This window comes from Tyto alba, unplaced genomic scaffold, assembly GCF_018691265.1.
Source record: "Tyto alba isolate M040663 unplaced genomic scaffold, T.alba_DEE_v4.0 Super-Scaffold_5, whole genome shotgun sequence".
Classification (NCBI taxonomy): domain Eukaryota; kingdom Metazoa; phylum Chordata; class Aves; order Strigiformes; family Tytonidae; genus Tyto; species Tyto alba.
The window spans coordinates 6,102,703-6,127,511 of record NW_024881326.1 but is presented as its reverse complement, the minus strand read 5'-3'; the positions used below and the strand labels follow the sequence as shown (position 1 = coordinate 6,127,511).

The 24,809-nt window shown below is 35.6% G+C and overlaps 1 protein-coding gene across 5 annotated transcripts in view; it reads right to left on the bottom strand.

The window, feature by feature from the left end:
• The window catches only part of TENM1 (teneurin transmembrane protein 1), a 343,154-nt gene that overhangs the window by 166,979 nt on the left and 151,366 nt on the right, over positions 1-24,809 (bottom strand). The gene's annotated exons all lie outside the window — the stretch shown is intronic.

Genomic DNA, 24,809 nt, shown 5'->3' with positions numbered 1-24,809 from the left:
GTATATTTACTATACGTTTTGGATCCACATAGAAAGAAGGGGCATTTCAACGGTTTTATCATTTATTGACAAGACTACAATAGCCAGTATTGTTACTAAGTGAAGTATATCAGAGAGAACATATTAAAAAGTAATGAAGCTTAAAAGGTTTGTATCTAACCTGTAGTGCTTTTAAGATATTTTAATTTTTTCAGTTCCTAAATTCATTATTTATTGGTATGTTTGTGTTTTTATTTTTTTTAACTAGACATATCTCAGCTGAGTGTGAATTAGCTTGCAATCCATTATTTAATGAACGAAATAGCAACATATGTTTGGAGAGTGTAGTTTAGTTTATTTAAAAGTTCTATGGGTATACTACAGCACAGTTACAAACCAATCTATAACTTTTTCTCAAGCAGAGATGAAGGCGCATAATGGGCACTGAAGAACTGGAAAAGATTCAGTGCAGGGAAGACAGAATCTTAATGCTTAAGACTAGAGCTAAAAGGCATAAAATAAAAATAAAAATAAAAATATCTCAATTTTACGATGAGATATATGCTCTGGGCCTAAGAAGACAAACTAAGAATTAGATGTAGGTGTTACCACTGCAGAGTGTTGGTTCTGCCTCATGTTAATATCCTTACTGGTGTTGTGTAAGTCTTTACACCCTTTCCTTCCATTCGAAATTTAAAAGAATTCTTTTTCTACATATATACTAATGACCTTACTAAACCCCTTAATTATTTGTTGCCTATCTCTGAATTCTTTTAAATTTTGCTGTTACATATTTTGAGAGAAGGGGAATATGAAAATAAAATTGTGTATTGATTTATGTCGTGTTTCAATAATCTCTTCTACACTTCTTCCTTCTGATGTAGCTCAACATTTAGTTAGCCTACCTTACTTGCAAAATCCTCTGAGAACTTTCACAGATCACTAGGATATAAACGTATCTAACCAGTACCTTTAATACTAATTTACCTTTAGATTATTGTTTTGCTGCATATAACTTTTTTTCTCAGCCTTACTACAGAGTAAACCTTACAGAATATAAAATATCAAACATCTCTAAGGAATTCTACAAACCATATGGTTTTAGGCAAAAGAAAGTTTATAATGTAGTGAAAGCTTATAAACTAAAGGTCATATGGACTTAAAGTTTACATATGAAGTAAAAGAGATCTAGAGACCTCCAGGGACCAATCTACTTCCCACCACAGCCTACTGACTCGTGCCCATGCTGCTTTGAGTTCGCCCCTGGGGCAGCAGATTTCCCTTGCTGAGCAGGCTGGAATGGCCCAGAACAGACTGAGAGAGGGAGGGACCAATTAAGCATTGGGGATCATCAAGGGGGTCTTGGTTCTTTATTTATCGGTACAGGCGTGCCCTCAAATAACCAAATATATAATTTCATACCATACTGCCACTCTAAGAGTAGAATGAATCCTACATATCATTATTTAGGTGGAGCTGAAAACACCACACTTCACTTCCAAAGGAAAATTAGCAGAGATCTTATGCCACGTACTTGGAATGGCACCAATGAACATGAAATACAGCTGGATTTACATAATAATCATGTAACGATGTCAAAGAAATGATGTATAATACTTAAACACAGTCCAATGTGCTCATATGGATCCCATTAAATATTTCCTTTATGTTCTCAGTATCACAGACGTTCAATTCCCTTGAATCCCTTACAATTATATACACACACATGATAACAGTTTCCAACCCATAATTTGTGGATTGTTTTAAGAAAAAGATATTTGATAAAATGAGAATTCTAATAATTTCCTAATGCTAGTGGAAAATTATTTCTCCTTCAGCATTTGCAAGTTTAGACATATCTAAAAATTAAATATGATAGCAATTCAACTCTGTTTAAAACACAAGTAACATTTACATTGAATGTCATAAGGTCTCACTATGTACGAAAAAAATCTATTCTGCATATAAGCTACAAGGACCATAAGGACTTATGATGGCTGTTCAGTAATTGTTTTTCTGTTTTTACATTAAGAATCAAAACTTGTACTGTAAGACCTAAGTGACTATATTTTGTAAACATCCATAATGGATCTCATTCTAGGAAACTTTACAAAAACATAATTACCCAGCTTTGAACACCAAAGTAAAAAAGAACGATGGGAACATCACCAGCAGGTCTCTAAAACACTGTTTCTTTAACAGAACTGAATGTTTTTCATTTCTTTCATTCTGTTTAATACAATCTCTTGTGAAGTAGTGCTAAATTCAGCTAAAATTCCTTCTGGAGTCCATATTTATTTAGGTAGACTAATCTCAGACTGGGATTTTCCCATTGTTTTAATTTACATTTTTGGTCCATTTCTAACAAATGTTGGATTACTTAAAGTCTACTAGCAAATCTTCACAACTCAAATAGTTTAAATGGACTTTATTACCTGCATGTGATATTAAGTATCAATGCCTTAAAACTTCTAGTAATAGAGAGCATAAGGAATTTTCACTACCAGGACTTTTTATTCACCAGTAATATACCATTTACTGTTGAACGTCAGGAGGGTATGACTGCTGGTCTTCGCTTCTGGTAAAACATCAATTAGTTAGTGGCATGATAAAAGTGAAAAAAAAAACAAAACCGGATATCTCATAGTGTTTTGGAAAACAAATTGGAAGTGTATCAAAGGTGTCTCTGTAAACAAATTGTTTCTTGACTCAGCTGCAGGAAGATGTGGGAGAATTTTTTAGGCAAAAGAGCAGAGGCTAGAGGTCATTAGAGAAGGAAAAGCTGTGATTTATCCCTAGGGAACTAGCACATGGCCACCCTTTTCAACTTTGCTGATAGGATGCATTCAATAATATTCTGCCTTTCAAGATACAAAAAATTCTGGCATCTCATCTTTGTACCATATACTTAACCTGTCAATTTTACTTTGTAAAAATCCTGAAATAAGACTGATATACTCTTTTTTTAGGTGTGCGTGGGGGAGTGTTTTTGCTTTTTCTAATGATAGAAATGTTAATATACTCAAACCAAAAGAAGGGCTTGTAGAAGCAAAGCTTTCTCTTTTATTCTCCAGCTCTGTCAGCTGGTGCAATGAAAGACATTACCTTTCCTGACAAACTTTCCCTCACTTAGATGCACTTATATCTGTAGACCATTAGAGCAACAATAGCACTACTCCTCCTTAATTAACTCCATCACTCAGTGTTTTAACTTGGGAACCTGATTGCTGAAGTAGAATAATTTTGGACATAAACACTGTACTATAAGATGCCACTCTCTGTGCTGTAGTTTGTAACGAGAAATGAGTTTCAGGTTATAACACTGTGCACTGCGGATAAGATGCAAGTTTTAAATGTTATCATGCAGAAGCACCTGACAGTATAAACACCCTGATGCGTGTTCATATAAAATAAACATTGCCAGGGGGAATTGGAAAGCTAGAGCTCCTGAGGTGCTTTTATTCTGCTGAACTGTCTGAATTATAGCTTCGTTCTATAGTACTTCTTCATATAGCTTTTAAATGCATTCTATGTATAATATTTACATGAAAAACATTATTCCATTTACATGGAATGTTCAAATTTATGTCAACTACTATGACAAATTTGAAATGAAACTATCCTAACTCATGCTCTTCCATCTCCTTCATTGCAGGTGGTACATCCATAAGATTCTCTCAAATACTCATCCAGTTGAGACAGGACGCCTCTTAAATCACTACAGTCTGTTCCAGCACAAGACAGGCCCGTTGCTGGTAAAGTCACAGAGGCCAAGGACAAAATGCGGAGAAGAAAAGCAGCACTCCAACTATGACAGAGACTGAGGGAACAGCCTAAACAACCAGCTCAGGCTTCCAGTGATTTGTTTAGCAGATCAAGCAGCTGCTGGTACAATTAACATCACAGAGAATTCAAAGAAGTGGAGACTGACAGCTCCCAGCCAGTTTAAAGGTGATATTTTCAGGAGAATGCATAATTCCTGCCATTACTTAAAAGTGGTGGTTTCAGTCAATATCATGAGTTGTAACTTCTATCAGTGGCAACTCACGGGGGACAGTACAATCACTATTCTAAAACTCTGAACAAAGTGGGAGAGATTATAGCTTACAGAGTAAGCCTATCATCCAGGTTTACAAAAGCCAGACAGTTACAAGTAGCCTGGCAGCAAATTCTGATGACCTTAGAGGTGAACAGATTTTGATTAAAGAGCAGTTTATGATTGGTAAAATAGGTTGCAAGCAGTCATGGCTGTAAAAATTAATGTTTCCCCAGTTATTGATGGTTTTCAGCAGAGTGATATATAGTCAAGTTTTGGCCTTTGTGTCATTAAATTCATTAGCTGTGAGGGCTTTCTAAAAGGGATCTATGGGTAATGGAATTAGCAACTATAAATCATACTGAAATACACAGTGTATTTAGCCCAGTAGTTTAGTGGAAATATCATGAATATGGACATATTAAGCCACTTTGTCACCAACTTTTCTACAGTGGATGTTAACCTTCCCTGCCTGCCTCTTACCTGCTTCATCTGTGTTCCTGTTATTGTGTAACATTTTTAGGAAAAAAGACTGCTTGAAGCCATGCCCTGTTATATACTCAAATGATGTAAAACCCTGAAGCATTTGGGTTCACTGCACTGCGATAGCTGAGGTGAAGGCTCTTCCATTTTAGTGCTTGTCTTCTCAAGGCTGGGGACAGTGACATGATTCCTACACCAGTTGACTAAAGTACATAATCCTGTTCAATTTAAAGACCAGCCATGAGAGAGATCGGTTTGTTGATTCATATTTTTGTAAATATAAAATATTGTGTAGCTCTACAGAAATATGAAGAGATGGTAAGCCCTAAGTCACGGTTAAACTTGACAGTTACATCAGGACACAAACTCAAGCTCCGATGAGCATGTTCATGCACATTCCTGAAATTACCGGGGGCAAGATCCCAAGCATATCTCTCATCTCTTTGGACTCAGAGCTAGTGCTTTGTTGACAGCACTGCAAACTTACTCTAAGTTTACTTCGAGGTGGAAGTGCCTGAACTTTCTGGCTTCAAGGATGAATCACCTTCCAGCTTCTCCCACCTGAATATACAAAGGCTTTGCACTGCAGATTATTATATCAAATCCAGACATCCAGCATGTCTTCTGACACTATTTTGCAAAACATAATTGAAAACAGTAGATCCATTTTTACAATCAATACCATATACAGACATAGAAGCTTGAAGCTCTTCTGGATCATTCAGTAAGTGTCTCTACCCCCATGTATTTACTTCATTTTTAAGACAATCCTTTTAGGAAGTTATTAATGAGGGTACATCAGGAGATATATAGACTTATTGATGTTCATAGTATTCTGAAGAATATGTTTATAGCTTATATAGGAAAATTAAGGTCTCGATCTTATTCAATAAAACAGTATTCAATATGTTTTTATTATGGATTCCACCTTGACATTAAATTGTTTGATATGGACATCTTTACATATATTTCCAGTGACCGTTATATGATTATAGGGAGTATTAAAAAATAATTCATTTATCTGTGGTTATATAGCAACTTATGGAGGAGCAGAAAAAGCTGTCAAATGCATCCATAATATGTAAATATATGAGGAATTTAACTGTGGCTCTATATGCATATCTATCTCAAATTCATCAAAATAACTAATGTAGTTGTGTTTTATAAATAAATACTAAGGAATACTTTTCTTGATAGGAGACTTTGTAATTAGATTTTGTGTAAATACTGCAGCCAGTTAAATAGACTACAATGTCTGTACGAGTATTGCATAAAGCCTTAGAGAGGGCTCGACATCACCTTCAGCTGGAGGACACAGAGGAGCACGACACATGGTCATTGCACTGGAATAAGCTAAAAATTACTTTAGGCCACATCATGGCATTGTTTTATTTTAAGTAGACTTTCTATTTTTCTATAGAAAAGTTTACTTCTACATTGTTTCCCTGCCTCCCTGGGGAACAGGTCTAGTGGTGCAGTGATGCTCCAGGAGGACCATAGCAATGCTGGGGCCATTTGTGTGGCTTTCCTCTACAGGAGTAGAGAAGTAGAAGACAGCTGTCTCAAAGCTGGTTGTTCAGAACAAATATCCCTCAAGCAACAAAGTTCAACCAGAATTCACCATAAATCACTGGGCTGCATCTGATTATAAACCTGCTTCCGCTGTATTGGCTATGTAGAAATGAGCTCCATTGTTCTCTCTGAGATTTAATTTTAAAGTGATTCTTCTTCCTCTGTAGACTGTATGGGGTAGAAAAGTCATTTGGTGCTACAATTTTCTGCTATCTATTTTGGATAATCAGAAAGTAAACTTTATACAGTTATATGCTACCAACCAAGAAAATGAACAGCTTTTGGTGAAACTGATAATGATTTTGTCTGGCTCTTCCTGAATGACTTCACATACATTCAAACTTGTTATATAAATTAGGAATATGATCCACTACTCCTGAAGTCAAGAAAAGACTTAAACACAGTTGATAAATTGACAAGCAGCAGGTATGTGTACTTATTACTGGTCAAGAAATACTGTTGGCAGCTTTTTTTTTTTTTTTAAAATCAAAGTACATGTGGCCCGTCCTATCCTCTCCTCTGCTCAGAGTAGCCTGACCTATAAAATAATGTGCAGTTAATACATAAAATACAGTAGGACAGATTTTTCTCCACAACCTTACTAGTTTCCCTGTTGGTCAAGGAGAGTTTGCAGGAAACCAGACTGTTTCCTTCAACTTCATTTACATTCTACTTCACAAACTTTAGTTGACAGATTTCTTAAGGAAGTGTTCTTTAAGACAAGTTTCAGTTCCAAAACATATATTGTCCTTTTGAAGTTTTGCTTTAGAAAAGAAACAAATTTTTAAAGAGACTTAATTCAAATTATCTTTTAATTCTCGATTTAAAATTATTGTTTTAAATAAGGAAAACAATATTTTTTTTTTTTTTTAATCAAGAAGAATGGTAACCTTAGCTGTTGGGTAGTTAGCATAATTTATTCTTGGCAACCCTTAGAAGTACACGGTATTATTTAAGAAGAATGTTGCGTGTAATTGTCAGATAGCATAACAGAAAGCTATTTTTCACTCAACAAATGATTTTACATGGTATCTAAGTTATACTGATTTAGTTAAAGGCTATACCTCAGCATAGAATTAGCTGACCGACTACTCCTGCCTTTTATCCCTAGAGGCAGTTAACAAGTTCCTGTCCCTCTCAACTTAATCTACAAGTAAAAGAAATACTTCTATAAAACGATCTATTCATGCCCTTGGCGTTTGCTAACATTTTATTTAGGAATGTTGACACTTCTCCTATAGTACTGAGCTTGCTGGAAGGAAAGACAACAGTACATATGTAACTGATAGCAAACAACAAATCAATTATGTTTTAAAGAAAGGAAAAGACTCATGTAGGGAAAGAAAAAATAACAACACAAAATCAGCTAATGTAAAGCCTGAAAATGAGCATAACAGCCTAGGCACAAACCCACACTTTTCTAGTTAGTCACTAACACATATTTAGTCATTTACAAGCAAGCATGTAGATTTTCTGAAATACCAATATGCTTCTACCACTCCATTAAACTAGGACTTGTGGCCTGGTTCCTCAGAACTATTTAGGACTTTTATCTCCACTCTGCCTTTTATTATTAAGAGCCTCTTAAACACCTTTGAAGACCTGAGCAGAGCTTCTATCAAGTACCAGTGGGGTCATTTCTGCATAAACTGATTCAGAAAGTTAACTTCAGGCAGTAAGGTTTGACAAGCTTCTCTTGTTATTCTTGCTCAACTTGCAAAGGAAATCTAGTGCAATTTCAAATTAACAAAGATTACATCATTTTACAGCATTAATAGGTTATAAAAGTTCTTTGTGACTGTATCCTCAGTTCACCTCAACATTTCTAAGGTGCATTTCACTCAAAGCTTATCTATATACAGTTATTTAAACTCATTGTAAATAAGACATGCATTTTTGAATATTACTAGAAATTACATCTATAAAATATCGAATAAAACCTTCAAAACAAATGCATAAGGGAGTATCAAGGGAAACATACTTTTTCATATGAATCTAACCAACAAAGTATTTTAATGAGTGCACATCTATTAAGAGAATTCTCAGGATACTGTAATTATTATTCATTTTCTAGAATTGTTTCACCATGAAGCTTTATGCTACTATGGGGACTTTAATGTTTATGTTTTGTGACGGCTGCGTTGACTATTAAAAAGCAATTTGGCTGACATTTTAAGTCTTTTGTTGCCAGTTTTAATTGGATTGTTCACCAAGCATCAACTCCCCCGTTAACTGCAAAAATTACAGGCCAACGTCAGTTTATAGTAATGACTGTTTAATGATTTTATCCTGTCAGTATGCCAGATTCATACGGATGCATGCATGATTAGTTTCATATGAAGACCTGTAATTAAATAATTGAAACCCAAACAAAAGAGAATATCAAACAGGAACACATCCTTAATAAAGACTCAAAGATATATCAAGATTCTCATTCCAAATGAAAAAATAATTGATGTTTTGAGGTCAAACAGCGCAAGTATTGGTGTTAAGGAAAAAAGTTCTCTGAACCTTTTTCTATAGAACAAATTTCTCATTAAGTGATGCAAAGTTTGAGAGCTCACTGCAGTGAGTTTTTGCTTATCATTCTTAAAACTCATTCAAAATTACTCAGAACTCATTATTAGCTATTTTTGTTTGCTTTCCAGACTAGGTAAAGCTGCTTTCATAATAATAATTATAAGATATAAAAATAATTAAACCTCAACTGAAACCTAGAGTACTTACAATCAAAGAGCAAGCCCACTAACTTCTCCGAAATTCAGATTCTTGAAAGAAAACCATATATTCTTTGTTCAGCTCTGAATTCTATGCCAAACTCCTACACATTTCAGAATTTCAAATAGAGAAAAAAAATTACTTTTAGAAGATAACTCTTTGAAAGTGTGAAATACCTATGAAAACAAAGCCAGAAACAAAGACTCACAAAGCATGACCAGCACTGCAAAGGCAGCGAGTGCTTCCTCATACTGCTCAAACAGAGTTCAAGAACGTAGGGGCTTCTTAGAGAATTTAGTACTTATGGTTTTGGCCATCTGACATGGATGGTAACTTTCTGTAGGCAGTTTTGAAAAGAACTTATTATTTCACAGATTTTGATACTTAGAAAGTCCAGGGGGGGAAAAAAAAAACATATTGACCAAAGGTTTTCACTGTCTTATTAATAAGCACGTCTGCACTATAAAATTTGGGATAGGGTGTCTCTGTAAACTGAGCTAATACATTTATAGAATCCCATTAAAGTTAGACCTCAAAGGTCAAATACCAGACTTTATTGTGTCACACATTCAGTAAGTTTTCAAGAAAATTTCAGCAATTTATAGCAACCTAGAAGAACTTCCGTTCATCTGTTTTCAGGCTTGACTTTTATAGACTATAGTCACCTACTAGAAAATATTAACCTACTGGAAAGTCAATAGATTTTCAAGGTTGCTTCATTTTTATGTACAAAAAGCTGTATGCCTTGCAGAATCATTCATTTTCCTTTTATTGCCAGGATGATGGCTTAAAACCTGTTCTGACCAAACTTTTGAGCAGATGGCTTTATTTGAAAGATTTAGGGGTAAATTTAGGACCCATCTCTTTTCCCAGTTACAACAGCATGATATGGGATTAACTCCATTGATTTCAATTATGTTATTCTGCCTTGGTTTGCTAGATGTAACCACAGAAGCTAACAGTCCAACTTTGATAGGATATATCAATTTTTTATATATTTAGAAACAGCAAATTTGTCACTTCAAAATATCAGCTGTGGAACACTGCACGATACTGTTCCAGGAACAGGGTTACTGTATTTGTCATTTAGAAAGGGATGAACCACTGAACCAGTAAAATACAGGTTGACACAAACTTGTTTTGATTCGTAAAATAAGAAGGTCCAGCAGAGGTATGTGAATAGACCATACATCAGCAGATGAAAATTCACATCGACAAACGCAAGGTATCTCAAATTGATTGCTGAGAGCTAAATTAACTCCAAGTACTCAGAAAATGGACCTATGTGTGTCTGTAAACAGCTCAATGAAAACCTCTTTTCTATGTACAGTTTTAGTAAAATAATGTAACAGCATGGAAAATAAAGAAAAAAATAAAGTAAAAAGACGTATAGAGTTAAATCATTACATACACAACTAGTGGAATACTTTGTTCTATTCTCGACACTTTTTTTTTTTTTTTTTCCAGAATAATTTGGTAAAAATAGAAGGGATTTTACAAACAGATGACTATATTAGTGATGTGGAAAAACTGCTATGTGAGAAGACACTAAAAAGATTGCGTAGTTTAATGAGAAGGAAGATGTAAATGATAGAGAAACCACATAATGAACTCAGTAGGTATGCAATTATTTACACTCACAATAAAAGTACAGTTGATCACTAAATGAAAGTGTTAGGAGAGAAATTTAAAACTGATAAAAGGGAATACTCTGGGAATTTTTTATCTTTTTTTTTTTTTTTTTTTTTTTTTTTAGCACTACATTTAATCTAGGAACTTGTTGCTACAAACTATCATTGAGATGAGGCGGTTGCAAATATTTTATGTTTAAAATTTTGTATAGGTAATCCACACAGAATAAGCAGGAAAGATACACATAAACAGAAGTGTATCTAAGTATAAAACCTACATATAGAAAGGAATAATTTTTATGTGCGTAAGTACATAATATACATATGTATATTTTATACATACACAAAAATCTCCACTAAATTCAAATTCCAATGGAAAGAATAAAAGTCAGACTGATATTTTCTCAGTTTATTTATAAGGCTAAATTTTTATAATCTTGAAGGATTTAATTTCACATACATTAATACAACAGCATGGAGCAAAACTGCACTCATTGCTTGCTTCCTGCTCCAACCAGAGAACCTCAACCAAATCGCAGCCAGTGGTGAATTTCTTCCTACGTGATCAGGTCAGGCCTGGTTTATTCAGAAGACATTTGGGGAAAACAAGATGAGCATTATTTACTCAGCCAACTGATGAAACAAATTTAAGGCAATCCATTCTCATGAAAAAGAAGAATGGATCTGCCTTGAAGTCATGTACTACAAATAATGCAAAAACTAGAGATTAAATACTTGATTTGCAGATCTCTGAGTGAGCTAGGTCTTGACACTTAAATAGCAATTTGAAACTCAACACACATAAGGAACCCATGAAACTACTTCTATAGGATTTATTGTCCAGAACAGAATAATAATTCAAGTCTCCTTCTGATGTTCATCCTGATGCTTAAATTCTAATTCTGATGCTTATTTGCAGTCTTTTGAAATAAGTGACTATTAGCAAATATTGTAAATAACTTCATACAGATTTTGTGAACAATACAAATGGTACTATTGCACTTCAACCTGAACGATGCAATGACCCAGTAACAAAGTACACTCCGACAAACTCATCTCACAGTACTGAATAACAGCATAACCAAGGAAACTACGATAGAACAAATAGTTTTGTTCATATACTTGCACTATTCTTTCTACACCAGCATACCTTTATTATGGAATACGTAGACTGAATGCAAACAAACAAGTTGTATCAAGGAGATGGAAGAAGGAGTTGGCAATAATGCATGCTATAGTTACCTTTTAGGAAAGAGAATGAACAGAATGGATGAAGATCAACAGGCAGTTTCAGCTTATGCAATTTCAAAATGACCTTTTAAAAGTAATTATTAGAGTTGAGTTGTAGCATTCAGCTGAAATTGAATTCTTCAGAATTCCATGCACTTACAAAGTAGAAATTGTGAAAGAAAAATGCATCATACACATCAAAAACGAGGGAGACACTCAGACGCAACTTCCCTCCTCCTCCAGTTTGTTTTTTACAATCTCACATTGAAGAAAAAGCAACACACCACGTATCTATCAAAATAAAGCATATACTATTGTAGAAAAAATACACAGCTGAAAAGTGTATGAGTAAACATGTCAATGAATTGGTTCTAACTGAAGAAAGAAGAACTGAGCAAAAAGATATAATTGAAGACAGCTGTATGCTAGTTCATAGTCCGAATTCGGATGAAAATTTTGCCTAATGTGGGACAGAATATCTGATGGCTGCAGAGACACTCCCAGGCTAGTTTACAGCCTGTAGGATCTCCAAGATCTAATTCTGTCCTGTTGATTAGACAGGAATAAAAGAGGAATGGGAAGGATCTGTCACCAGCTCAGTTCTGCAGTATATGTGCCAGCACCCCTACTTGCCCTGTGTGCTACAAAGCAACTGCACTGGTCCCAGTGAGGCTATGAAGAAAGAATTGGTACCATTGCCTGGGACATCTGCCGAGATAAAATTCATCTCATGTGAATAGCCTTGCAATTTGATAGGACAAATATTACTATATTGTTGTATCATTTATATTAAAAACATTGCTGCACAACACACCTGACAGCATAGCTAATGCAAAACCAACTTTTACTTCACAAGGCCGAACTAAATGACCAAGACTGTAGTTGACATTTATGGTATTGATTAGGCTCCAACATTAATACAAAGTAAAATGGCTTGGGAAGTTTATCCATTTACTGATTAGTGATTCATCTCCTTCCAGATGATCTCTGAGTATGACAGCATTGTGTATGTTTGCACTCTTCTTCATTGTGAAGCATTACCTCCATTTTACATGCTATAAAGGCAGCACTAAAATTATCATGCTTTACCTACACAAAACTAAACACACTTCATAATGCTTTCAAAATTACTTTATTGCCCTCGACCCCCACTCCGTCAAGCCCCACATGAACAGCAGCAAACTCCATGTCTACTAATAAAAGGCCACCCTCCCCCCAGGCATTAGTCAAAGACAAAGCTGTTCTATTAGGTAATATTAATAGAGAATCCTTGAACAGCTCCTGTCAAAGTGAGTAATATTGTCCGTGTCATCACTGAATATGAAAAATCACCTGGAAGATTTCCAACAGAGATTCCACGAATTATAAGAAAATTCTGCACTCAGTAATACCACAAATTCCAGGCAGACCATAACTACAGGCAGCTGCTATGTGGATGTACAGACACCATAAGCAGAAGTGGTCCCTACACGTACAAATATAGGGGTAAACTGTTGTCACTGGAGCACAGACAATGCACCGAGATGCTCCCTTCCCAGAAGCAGGAAGGGAGACGCACAGATCAAGTGAGACACTGTCTTATTTTCCTTTCACATAAGCCAGGTGAACACAAGGGAACTGCTAAGTGCACTCTCTTGATGGGTATAGTAATACATTCCTTCTCTCTCAGTCTCTCCTGGTGCTTCCACTGGTGCAATGAAGCTCTTTATTTTCTGTCCCAAGTTCTTACTGTCAAGCAAAACTGAGCAATGAATGGGGATACAGTTCAGCTGAGAACAAAGTTTAATTTAATATTCCTATAGCACTTTGAACATAAAAATACACTATAGAAGTGCTAAGTCTTATTAAACTTGGCCAATAGTGAACACAGGGTGACAGTTTTCCTAGGTTTCACAGTATTGCTTACCAGACTCCAATGTATATAAGCATAACCAGGCAATGCAGAACGCACTTAAGGGTAGAAAAAAAGAGGAAACACTCCTCCTCACAAATCTAGAAAAACAGTCTTTATGGCTTTCATCTGAGCATGGGAGGCTCTGCTTTATTTGCTCTGTCTGACACAGACATAGGACTTGAATCTTCAGCACTCATACCATTCACCTACTACCTGAGACATGCCACACTTAAAATGTAGTTGGCACAGCGCTGTCAGTCACCTAACATAGGAGTGCCTGACCACTGTGCTACAGAGCATGTTGGTGTCTGTCACTACTCCAATAAATATTTGATCATTTATATGCAGTGAAGTAGCTTGCAAGGAATTAGGAGAGTGAGAAAGAGAAAAGACTAATTGTGTACCAGGTGCGAGGGTATAATTTTCAATTCTCTCCTTCAGCATTATTTGACTTTCCAGGCGAGTATCTTGACAACTGCCTTTCTTCTGTGAACCTCTCGCTCTGATGAGGAATCGCACCTCCAGACAGAGAGCTCTTCTTTGGGGAAACGTCACTGGAATTGACACATTTCCTGAAATGTTTGGGTTTCAGCACACTTTGAAAGAAATAGGATTTTACATTTTAAAGGTCTACCATAGAGATACAGGCAACACTGCAATGTTAGGTGTAAGTCACAGTGGCAAATTTCTCTTTCACAGGTGGTGGTAGAAGTTTTAAGTTAGAGGAGCTTTTCTGACAGCGCGCAGGGCCTCCTGTGCAGTGCTGGGCTCATGCCTGGGGCAGCACGCCTGCCCATACAGAAATGTTGGTAATACTCTGGTCATTTATTTCTCTACCTACCAAATCCAAGGTAAACAAAATGTAGGTTAAATATAGTCAACAGGAACTTCTTGTTGATTGCAGTAGGAACTAAGTAAAGCACTGCATAACTTCAAGTCCATTTAAAATATATAATTTACCAGTTTTTCTTCATATACAAGAGAAAGACTGTGGATTCTGAATGTATTCACACACCATTGATGCTATAAAGACAGACTAATTCTACTATATAGCCCAATAAAAGACAAGATACCTGGTAACCTGCCTCTTTGTGAAACAGTAATATTTCTCATCTCACAGAGGAGAGATAAGAGACAGCATGGAAAGCTAAAAGGACAGCACTTTATCCCTTTGTTTGAAAATTTTCAATAGACAGCATTTAAAAAAAATAATAAATGGGTTCTATTCAAATGCAGCACCAAAGGAAAGGGTGTCTAGTTCAGGCTGGGCACAGTGACCTGCCCTAGTTTGTATCTGAACAAAGGCATAAAAGCAAATGATAAATTTCCATTTTGTTATACAATATTTCATTAGGGAGCTAATTAAAAAAGCTGTACTCAAATGCAGCATATAAACAATATTACAGATGAAGGGGAGCATTTCTGGGAAGATATTAGCTGATAGCAAGAACATAAATGATTTAATTTTTTTTTTTCTTTTCTCAACAGTTAGGAACAAAAAGCTTTTTTTCCCCATTACCTCATCCTAAGTAGTTTTTCAAATCAAGCCCATGTTCACATTCACGCTGTCACTGATAATGGATCTTGTGTCAAATAAGAAGAGAGTAAAGGACCTGATAATAAGCGCAATTATAAAACATCAAAAATGGTAGATCAAAGTGGATTTCCTTTATTCCACTGTGTACAGTCACTTCACAGCTTTTCAGTGTTCCTGTCATGCGGTCCTGACAGGATGTATTAATTTTCTGTATTATCATAGCAACAAGAATGGCATACTTCAGAAAGCAGTTGACAAATGCAGCTCCTCATTATTACTCTGTCTTACTTTTATTCATTTTGTTTATAAAAACACTTTTTAAATCCCCTTCTCCTGAGATTGTCAGGCATGATGATAGCCATCAAATGATTGATGAACTTGTGATAAACGAAACTTGGGGACAAACTCTCAAGCCTTCTAAGTACTGTCACTCTTCAAAAAAGAACTGAAATTTGCAGCCTCCAAAAATTTGAAACCCAGTAACGACTTCATGTTAGAAGAGCTTGGCAACTTTACCTAAATATTCCCACTCTAATTCATCTTGAAAGAGTATCCATATTTACTAAATTCTATGTGGGAATTTATAGCATGGATTGGTAACTTAACATACAAATTGCATTTGAAAAAAAAAAAAACAAAAACAAAACAACAAAAAACCTAACAATAACAAAAAAAAATCAGCAAACTTCAGGAGTTAAGCAAACTAGCTCAGCTTCATTCTTTCTGAGCTAGCCCCACGGGTACCATGACTCAAGTGGTGCAGCTGCTCAGGCTTATCACTGTAGGGTTAGTTAGAAGCTTCAGACATGAAATGTGCACTTCAAGAAAATAGTTTTACAGCATCTTTGCACAGGAAAAAATATGGACAGAGGTTTTGGACTTGTGGTCTTCTCAATAAATTATGCTTACCCTTCCCCACATCAAAGCTTGCAGGAGAGTGTGCTTTTGAGCTGATCACAAAATGTTGAAGCCAGTATTGCTAATATTCAAAGGAATACAGACTTGAACACAAAGAAAGCAGATTAAGAATCAAGAAAATTGCATAATGTAAACAAGTGCATGCAAAATAAAGTTCTGAAGCAATACATTGTCATATAAAATTGCATACCCCTGTTGAAGTGAGTAGATCATAACAATTTCCACTAAGTATCAACACTAAAACCAGAAAACTATTATACTCAACATATAGAATTTCATAGGATAAATTTTACTCTAAGCATACATGCTAATGTAAAGCATCATGTTCAAAAAGTCTACAATGTTATTTGAATTTAGAGTATACTTGACTAGTATTGACTTTCATGACTATCTTGAAAAAGTAAATCTAAATTCATTAATTCAATTGACTGTGACATGGCCCTATGCAAATGGAAATAAACTGAGGTATTATACTATGCTGTCACCAGAAAGACTAACTATTTTAAATATTAGTATAAAAGCAGATGCAGCAGTTTCATATCCTATCATATGAATATTATGGCAATGATGCATAGAAGTGATTTACATCTTCATTATTTCTAGACTGCAAGAATTGCTATTGCTAGCACTTTGTAGAGTCATTTGCTAACATTTAAGCAAGTTATGATTAATGCAATTTGAGTAGAATGCATATTGGACAGATAGATTATAGCCCTACTGATATTATATGTACAATAATTAGTGCTGTGACAACAGCTAATTATTTTTAATTTCAAAGCTGAAGGATTTTATCCATAAATATTGTGGCTGGAGTTAATATATCAGTTCTTTGCATAGCCAAAACAAGGTGACGGAAATTATGCATTAAATAAATGAATAATTTCTTATCAATATTTAAAACTAATGGAATGCCAATCAATAACACCACTAGACATTTAAAGCACTGCTACAAAGTATCACTGACAAAATTAGCGTATAAAGCACCCACATCATCATCCTACCCACTGTGCTGTGCAACACAATGAAACTTATTAAAAGACAATTGAAAACATAAAAAATACCTCCTTAAAATTCAAAAGGTCTGAGATATCAGCATGAAACACTGTTCCAGCTGTATAGAAAACCATCTGTCTGTCTAAGAACTGGAGAGAAGAAACAGACTCTTAGATGGACTCAAAAGGAATTACTTCATTGATTTTGATAGTGCTACTTTAGAAGAGCACACCCAAATTGTATGGCCTGCAGTCAGCATCAAGACCTTACTTATCTGCTAATGGTCAAAGTAATGTTCTGTATAGCATTAACACATACATCTAAGAATGTAGATAGCAGAACACTGAGGAAACTTTGAAGAGTTCACTTATGAATGAGCACCTAGTTTGTTTCAGACTGGAAGTTATGAGCTTAAAATATACCAGCAAGTTTGAAATTTCAGGAAAAGTGATTTGAAAGACTTTAAGAGAAAATTTCTAGAACTGGAATGGGGCATGAGAGAGCATGGGAGGCAGTATAAAAAAAAGTGTTTCACTGGCACATGAAGATGATGCACAATTTGTAGTAATCCATAATGGGCAATGAAGGACTTATTCCAGCATATGGCATTACCCAGCTACCTCAGCCACAGGTATAAGATGGCACAGGACAACAGCACGGAGATGATTGCTTCAAGCATTAATACCTACTTTTTCTACCCCTGGCGAGTCCATCAATTAATCAACCGATTTGTGCACAAACAATAGCTACTGGCAATAGTAGTGCAGAGCAAAAACCAAGGCAGCCCACCGCTGTACCAGAAGACAAAGATGTGGGCCTGAGCTGCTGCCAAACTGTGTGGCCAAATCTAAACAGTTCAATAGCCTAAATCAGTAGACAAGATATAGGAATGCAAACAGTATTTATGACCCAGTTGTTCAAAAATAATGAAAAAAGCCCCAGAAAACAAGGGATAATTCTAAGTTATGAGATTTTCTTAAACCCTTTTATCCATTTCCCTGTGAGTTCCTTTAGTCGCAGTGGGAATCGTTTCATGCTTTCTCATGACTGAGGAGAACACTACTTTATTTGAAAATAAAGCCAAGATCCTCACATCATCTTGTCAACTCTGCCTCCCCATGTGCTCCTAGGGGAGCAGGCAAAACTGGAGAAGGCTCTGCTTGCAGATTGGTCCAACTTTTAGAAGAACCTTGGGTGTGCTCATCATTCTCTGGGATTGCAGCAGCATATACCGATTTTCTTTTAGCTCTTCCAATTTTCTGGCAATATAGAGCATTAATAGTTGATGTTTCATTGATTTGATTATTTTCTTTAGAAGGTTGTACAGTTCTTCCACAGCTAAGAGCTGTAGAATACTCCCAAAAGCTTTCACATTTATCAGCACTTCTCTGACTCACTCAATATCAGTTTATTAGCCTTAATTTGTACCCTTGTGTTTAACATCAAGGAAGTTACTTTTTGATTGACTCTAAAGAAATAACCCTTAAAAACAGAAACTGAAACAAAAGCTTTCCCAGCAGAACAATTTTTAAAACTTAATAATACTAGAACAAACTTCTTGGTTTCATTTCCTTGGGTAGTAATTGCTCAGTGCAACGAAGAAGCCATTTCTAATAGAAGACTCAGATCCCTAGTTCCTTTAAGTGCTTTTGGTATCAGATTAAATATTAATACAAAACAAACTGTACTACCTTCTGATCTGTAAGTGATCACAATATGAAGCAGATGTAAGACTGTGTCCTGGTTTCAGCTGGGATAGAGCTAATTTCTCTTCTTAGTAGCTAGAATACTGCTGTGTTTTGGATTCAGCAAGGGATTTGGTATGAGAGAAATGTTAATAATACACTCATGTTTTTAGTTGTTGCTAAGAAATCAAGGACTTCTCAACTTCCCATGTCTTGCTAGTGCACATGTACACAAGAAGCTGGGAGGGAGCAGAGCCAGAGTACTGGACCCAAATTGGCCAAGGGAATATTCCATATCATACAGCAACATGTATACATGTATAGAGAGAGAGTTGGCTGGGGATTGTGGTTTCAGGATTTTCTCTCCTCTAGGATCACTAGCTAGGCATGTCAGCAGGTGGTGAGCAATTGCATTGTGCATCACTTGTTTGTATATTCTATTATTATTATAATATTTTTTGTTTAAATTTCAATTATTAAATTGTTTCTATCTTAACCTATAAGTCTCCTTACCTTTACCCTTCCAAATCTCTCCCCATCAGCTGGGATGCGAGAGGGTGAGTGAGTGGCTGTGGGGTGTTTGGCTGCCAACTGAGTTTAAACCACAACAGACTGATGCCAATATTAAAAGTACTCAGCTTTTCTTTAAAGTCAGTGTCTCAATTTATGTAAACAGAAAGGTGTTTATATTTTGGCACTTCAGATTTTCTTGAGCATCTACATCTCAAAATCATCATGAGATGAAAGAACTGGTCAGAAATGCAAATAAAGTATTTTATTTGACTGAGGTTCCCTTACATTAAGAACAGAAGAACCTGAGAAAGCAGCCAGACAACTACGCCTGACCATGAGTCTATTACAAGATCTGATCAGCCAGCAGAAGCAGTCTTAATTTCAAAGTATGCCATACAAGTGACGAAACAGTTATTATAGAAGATGTACACCTTAATTGTATCCCTGCCACAAACATGTACAAATACAAATATCACTACAGATACCTTATTCTGTTTAGTTTAGAATTCACCATCTTTTGCCTCATGGGGCAGAAAAAGATGAAGAGCCAATAATTTTTTCAGATACTTAAGTTCTCAACAGCATACACTTGAAGAAGTAGCAAAATTTCTCTCCACAACTGGAAAGTGAGACATGAGACGCAAGATCAATAGTATCCAGTGAGTCCCAGCAGCAAAGCTTTCCAAACAGCTGGATAATACTGGAGTGCTGCTGAACAGAAATGGCATCTATCCGTTCAAAACAGTGTGCCAGTGTTTGTACTACCACATACAGTCATTTTCTCACATGAAGTGGTACCTGATAAGAAGTATTCTCTTAGCAGTTTGTTTGTAGTTTAGCAAATGCAAGTGTCTAAAGGTGCAATGTTTCAAGAGCCTGCCACATAGCATGCTTATGCTCCAGTCCCAGATATTGCTGGCAATACAAGAAACTTTCCAGAGGACTGAGACCTATGAGGGACACCAAGACCATTGCAGAAGCACAGGCTTCTGTGGAGATGTAGCCCAAATAACTCCCATAAATTTTAAGCACACCAATTGGGATATAATCAGTATTAGGTTGCCTTGAGCTCAAATGTAAGCATACTAAAATAACGTACCAATAGCAGTAACATTTGATGGTGTAGCCGTGCACTACTATAAGCATTTTATTTAAGTATGCAAGCAATATAACCAACAAAGGAAGAAATTATGACCTGTGCGCAGGTGTCACAGAAAAAGATGTAACCAGTGACCCACATAACAGAAGTTACAAGGTAAAGAATGGGATAAGCACAAGGTATTGCAAATTGAGACATCCTCAGCGTTAAGTGCGCTGTCAGTGAATAAATCTAGTAAAGTTCTGTTTTGAGGTCTAAAACTGCTTATCAGAAGATCTGCCATTCTTCTAAATACTTTCCTCACAGCTGTCTCTAATTTCCTAACTGATTCATATATGTATGCACATGTTCAACTGTAACAGAGAGGACCCCAGTTTCCCTGTGATCTATAAGGTCTGCAGTAGACCCTATGCCCTTTAAATATATTATTAAATACAAGGTCACACAAGGTGATTGAAATCAATCTGATCTGAGTTCCTCTTTCTGCATTATCATCCAGAGTCTCATTTCTTCACACATTTAACCCGTCGGATGCAAACATCAGCTTGAAGTCCTACAGTAATCAAGACTGAAAGTGATAACAGATGTCTAAAAAAAGAAGCTAAAGTAGTAAAACACAAAAAAGTATGGGTGACAAACTGTGTTCCTGCAGATTTTAATGTTTCTTTTTAAATCATAATTGACATTAATTGCACTATTTACATGTTAATGTACAACACCTGGCCTCAGCTGGATATAAAGAGGCTGACAATGTTTTCCTCTCACCTCATTGACAAGAAATTGAACATGTACAGTTTTACAGAGATGGGCTTGCTAAATATAAGGCACCAATAAGTAGGACAATGTGAAAGCAATCTAACTTATTCACAAATCTTCAACAAGGGCAAAGCTACTGAACATTCATTCTGAATTATTAAAAACCTAGACCAAAACAACGTCTGAAACACACAGATAGAGGAGAAAAAGAAAAACAAGAGACAAAGCTTGATTAAGGAGCTTCACTTTTGACTTAAAAAAGGAGAGGACATCCCCCACCCTCCCCAGCCAATTACAAAGACTCAGTTACCTTGTGGATAGGATAAAAACTATGCAAAACCAATTCTAGATGTTCTAGATGAATGGGTAATTACTATATTATCCTTATAATAAAAGCCTGTATACTGCAGCACTGACCAAAGTAAGTACCCTCAGAAAACTTCAGCAGCGAGAATAAACCAGTGGTGATAAAGCTCAAAATTTTGACCTACCTGGTTTCTAACTAAAGAGCCTTCTTCCTACAGAGTGGCCCCGGACCAACTGAGAACGACATTACTTCTTACTTTTGCTCAATTGATGAGCCATTTCCAAAATAGCTACTCTAAAAAGTTCCCAAGTTAATTCACTTTATATCTTTTAAACACTTGCTTTTTGAACAAAACTACAGGTGTTATATGAGTACCGCTCCTGAAAATGCTCATTTATTGTTGCTAGTGACCACATCTCTGGAATTAATTTCCGAACTCCTGTTCTTCAGCATCTCATGACTTGAAATCAAAGAAAATGTAGATAACTAAACATTGACGTCTGCCTTATCCACGTCCAACATGAGCCAAATTTTTCCAACTAACATTCGCAGTATAGCAGAGCCTGAAGGATTCTGCCCAGATTCTGTCGATCAGATAAAATATAATCTTTAGATATGATCTAGTAAACTCTGTCTCTTCTGGCTGTATATTCAGATTTTTTAATAATTCTAAATGGATTTCTGTAGTGTGTTCAGGAAATATTTATTTGAGGTTTAATTTTCAGTTCTGCTTTGTTTCAAAAGCTTAGTAATATCCTTTTGAACAGAAACACAATTAAAATAATTATCTACATGTTGCTAATTTTACATTGTTTAAAAAAAAATAGCTTCAAATGCTGATATATTTTTCTCAATGTTCTAATTAGCAAACCCCTAAACATCATTATAGTTCAAATTACTATTGTCCTATCTGGTATTTATCAGAAAAATTATGCGGAAAAGCTAAATTAATTCAATACCAGTGTTTGGTAAGAAAAAAACGTACCAAACTGCTATTACTGAAAGCATTTATGTATTATAAAATATATTTGCATACAATAAAACTCAGCTCATGTAAATGAAAATACATTCAGAATAAATAAATATAATTTTGTTTAATATTGTACAAAATAGAATAAAAGCAAATTCTAAAACACATAAATTCCACAATGAACATAACCTCGGGGCACTTACTTTGATCACACTTTAACAAAGGACAAGTAAGGCAGATGTGTTTAAAAGAGAGGGCTAACCACAGCTGAGGGATGAATTGCCATGTTTCCTCTAGAAAAGATTTGTTGTTAAAATGTAACTTTTGATTTGAAAAGACATACTTTAATCAGTGTTACCAACATACTGTAGGCTTAAATTGGACCACAAATCCTGATACGTATAAAACAAAGATACACAATTCAGAAACAAACATGGTTCATTTGCTCTTTCTACTCAACTACTGGGAAGTGTTACTATTTACAAGCAAGGTTAATGATACAGTAACAGATAAATATAAAAAAAGACATAGATGTTAGAGGGAAAGCAACGACTGCAGGAGGTAGTGTAAAAGTTGTAGGAAATACAGTTACATTACCAGCATTTCTTGAAAGAATAAAGATGAATAAAACAGACAACCAGCTTGTATATAAACTACACACACTAAACATCAATGAAATTTGCTCAGGTCTTACTCAGTCAGAGGGATCAGCCTTCCTGTTAGTATCTCCATTGGGAGATGCTTTTAATGCTGCTAATACGTTTTGCTTTAAGTTGTAGCTGATACACTGTGAGCTGAGCGTGCCTCTGAGTTTTTATCCTAAGAACCTTTCTGTAGCTTTTCACTGTCTCTGCAGATGATGAGGTGAAAGACAAAGGAATTAATATAATACCTAATGAGGAAGATCAGTGCAAAGTCATCATTGCAGAGGCAAAAATACAAACACTAGCAAGTTGAAAGACTTACTGCTTAAAAAAAAACCACAACAAAAAACCACAAGCAGTTCTGACAGTCTCTGAAGTCAGAATTATCCAAATTTAGCCTTTTAACTAGGAAAGAGGCCACTGAATTCCCTATGCACATCCTTCCCAACGACACTTCAGAGTTCAGTCAAATTATGGAGCTACATCTCTTTCCAATGATGAACACCCAGGGTACAGCAGGATGAGCTGAGACCTCTGTGTCCACCTGTACCAACTGCACCACTGACCCCTGCATCAGTGTGTAATTCCTCTGACAGCGTAAATTGGCTTTGAAGTCAGTTCCATTTCCTCTCACAAGCAAAAAAACCCATCTCAACTCATGTTGATCAAAGCTTTTCACTCAACCATGATATAAACTTTATACCAATAATTTTTCTAATAGTTTAATGATAGGAAAGTTACTTGAACACCATTGCTGCTTAACAAAATAAAACATACATTATTGGTTGTGAATGTTCATTTACATAAATACAGATATCTTTCTATTGGGAAAAACAAAAAAAAAAAAAAAAAAAAAGGAGAAAGAAAAGGCTCACTTTGCATACTTTTTTTCCTCCGGTTGTCTCTTATGCAATTTGTCCTATTACTGCATACTGGCTAGAAAAGACCAAATTAATGAACCTGATATGTCCATAGAAGCAGATACATGCAGTCATCTCTAGAACATATGGACAAAAGAGAGGTATAGAAACACTAAATGATGACAGTGAGCAATATAAATCACCACACTGTGGGAAGAGGAAAAGACCCATCCCTAAATCCATTTCTCAGCCCAAGACTAATTTCTACCTTTGTACAAATGTAGCATAAGTATATATATTAAACACATGCACACACACTCCATCTAGAAAACAGCACTCTGGATGCATACACATGGTGGTATGCACACGATAATGAAATTGTTGACTAAACCCCCTTTCATTGTTACTCTGATTTTTAGTAACAGGATTTAGAAACACCAGCAAAAGATATGAGATACAATCTTTATGAAACTCAGCTCCACCAATCAGCCAAGGAAAGAAACCTCAAATTTAGGAGAGTTCAGGAAGAAAAATCTAAGGCTGCAGGAGAATGTAAGAGGCATTCCAAAAGGCATGTGGTTTCCATTATATTTTAGGTTTGGAGGGAAAAGATTTAATGTAAGACGAGAGGCTATACTTTATGTAATGTCTAATTCACACAAAAAAATAACAGTTATGTTTGTCAAAAATCAATAGAAAAAGATAAATTTGAAAATAAATAGCGATTTAAGCATTCAAGACTCTGAAACAGAACAACAAAACATTAATTACAGTTAAGGCTGACATTCTATAATGAATGACTTTGTAACTCACATCTGACAATACCAGACTTCATAGGAGAGAAATAATTTATAGGGACAATTAGGTACAGATTTAGCATTTGAACCTCATTTCTCACTTTCTGTCAATTTAAGTTATGGCTCTCTTATTTATTTGTATTTTAAAATCACGACTCATTTTGAAGAATTCTTTTCTTGGAAGCTA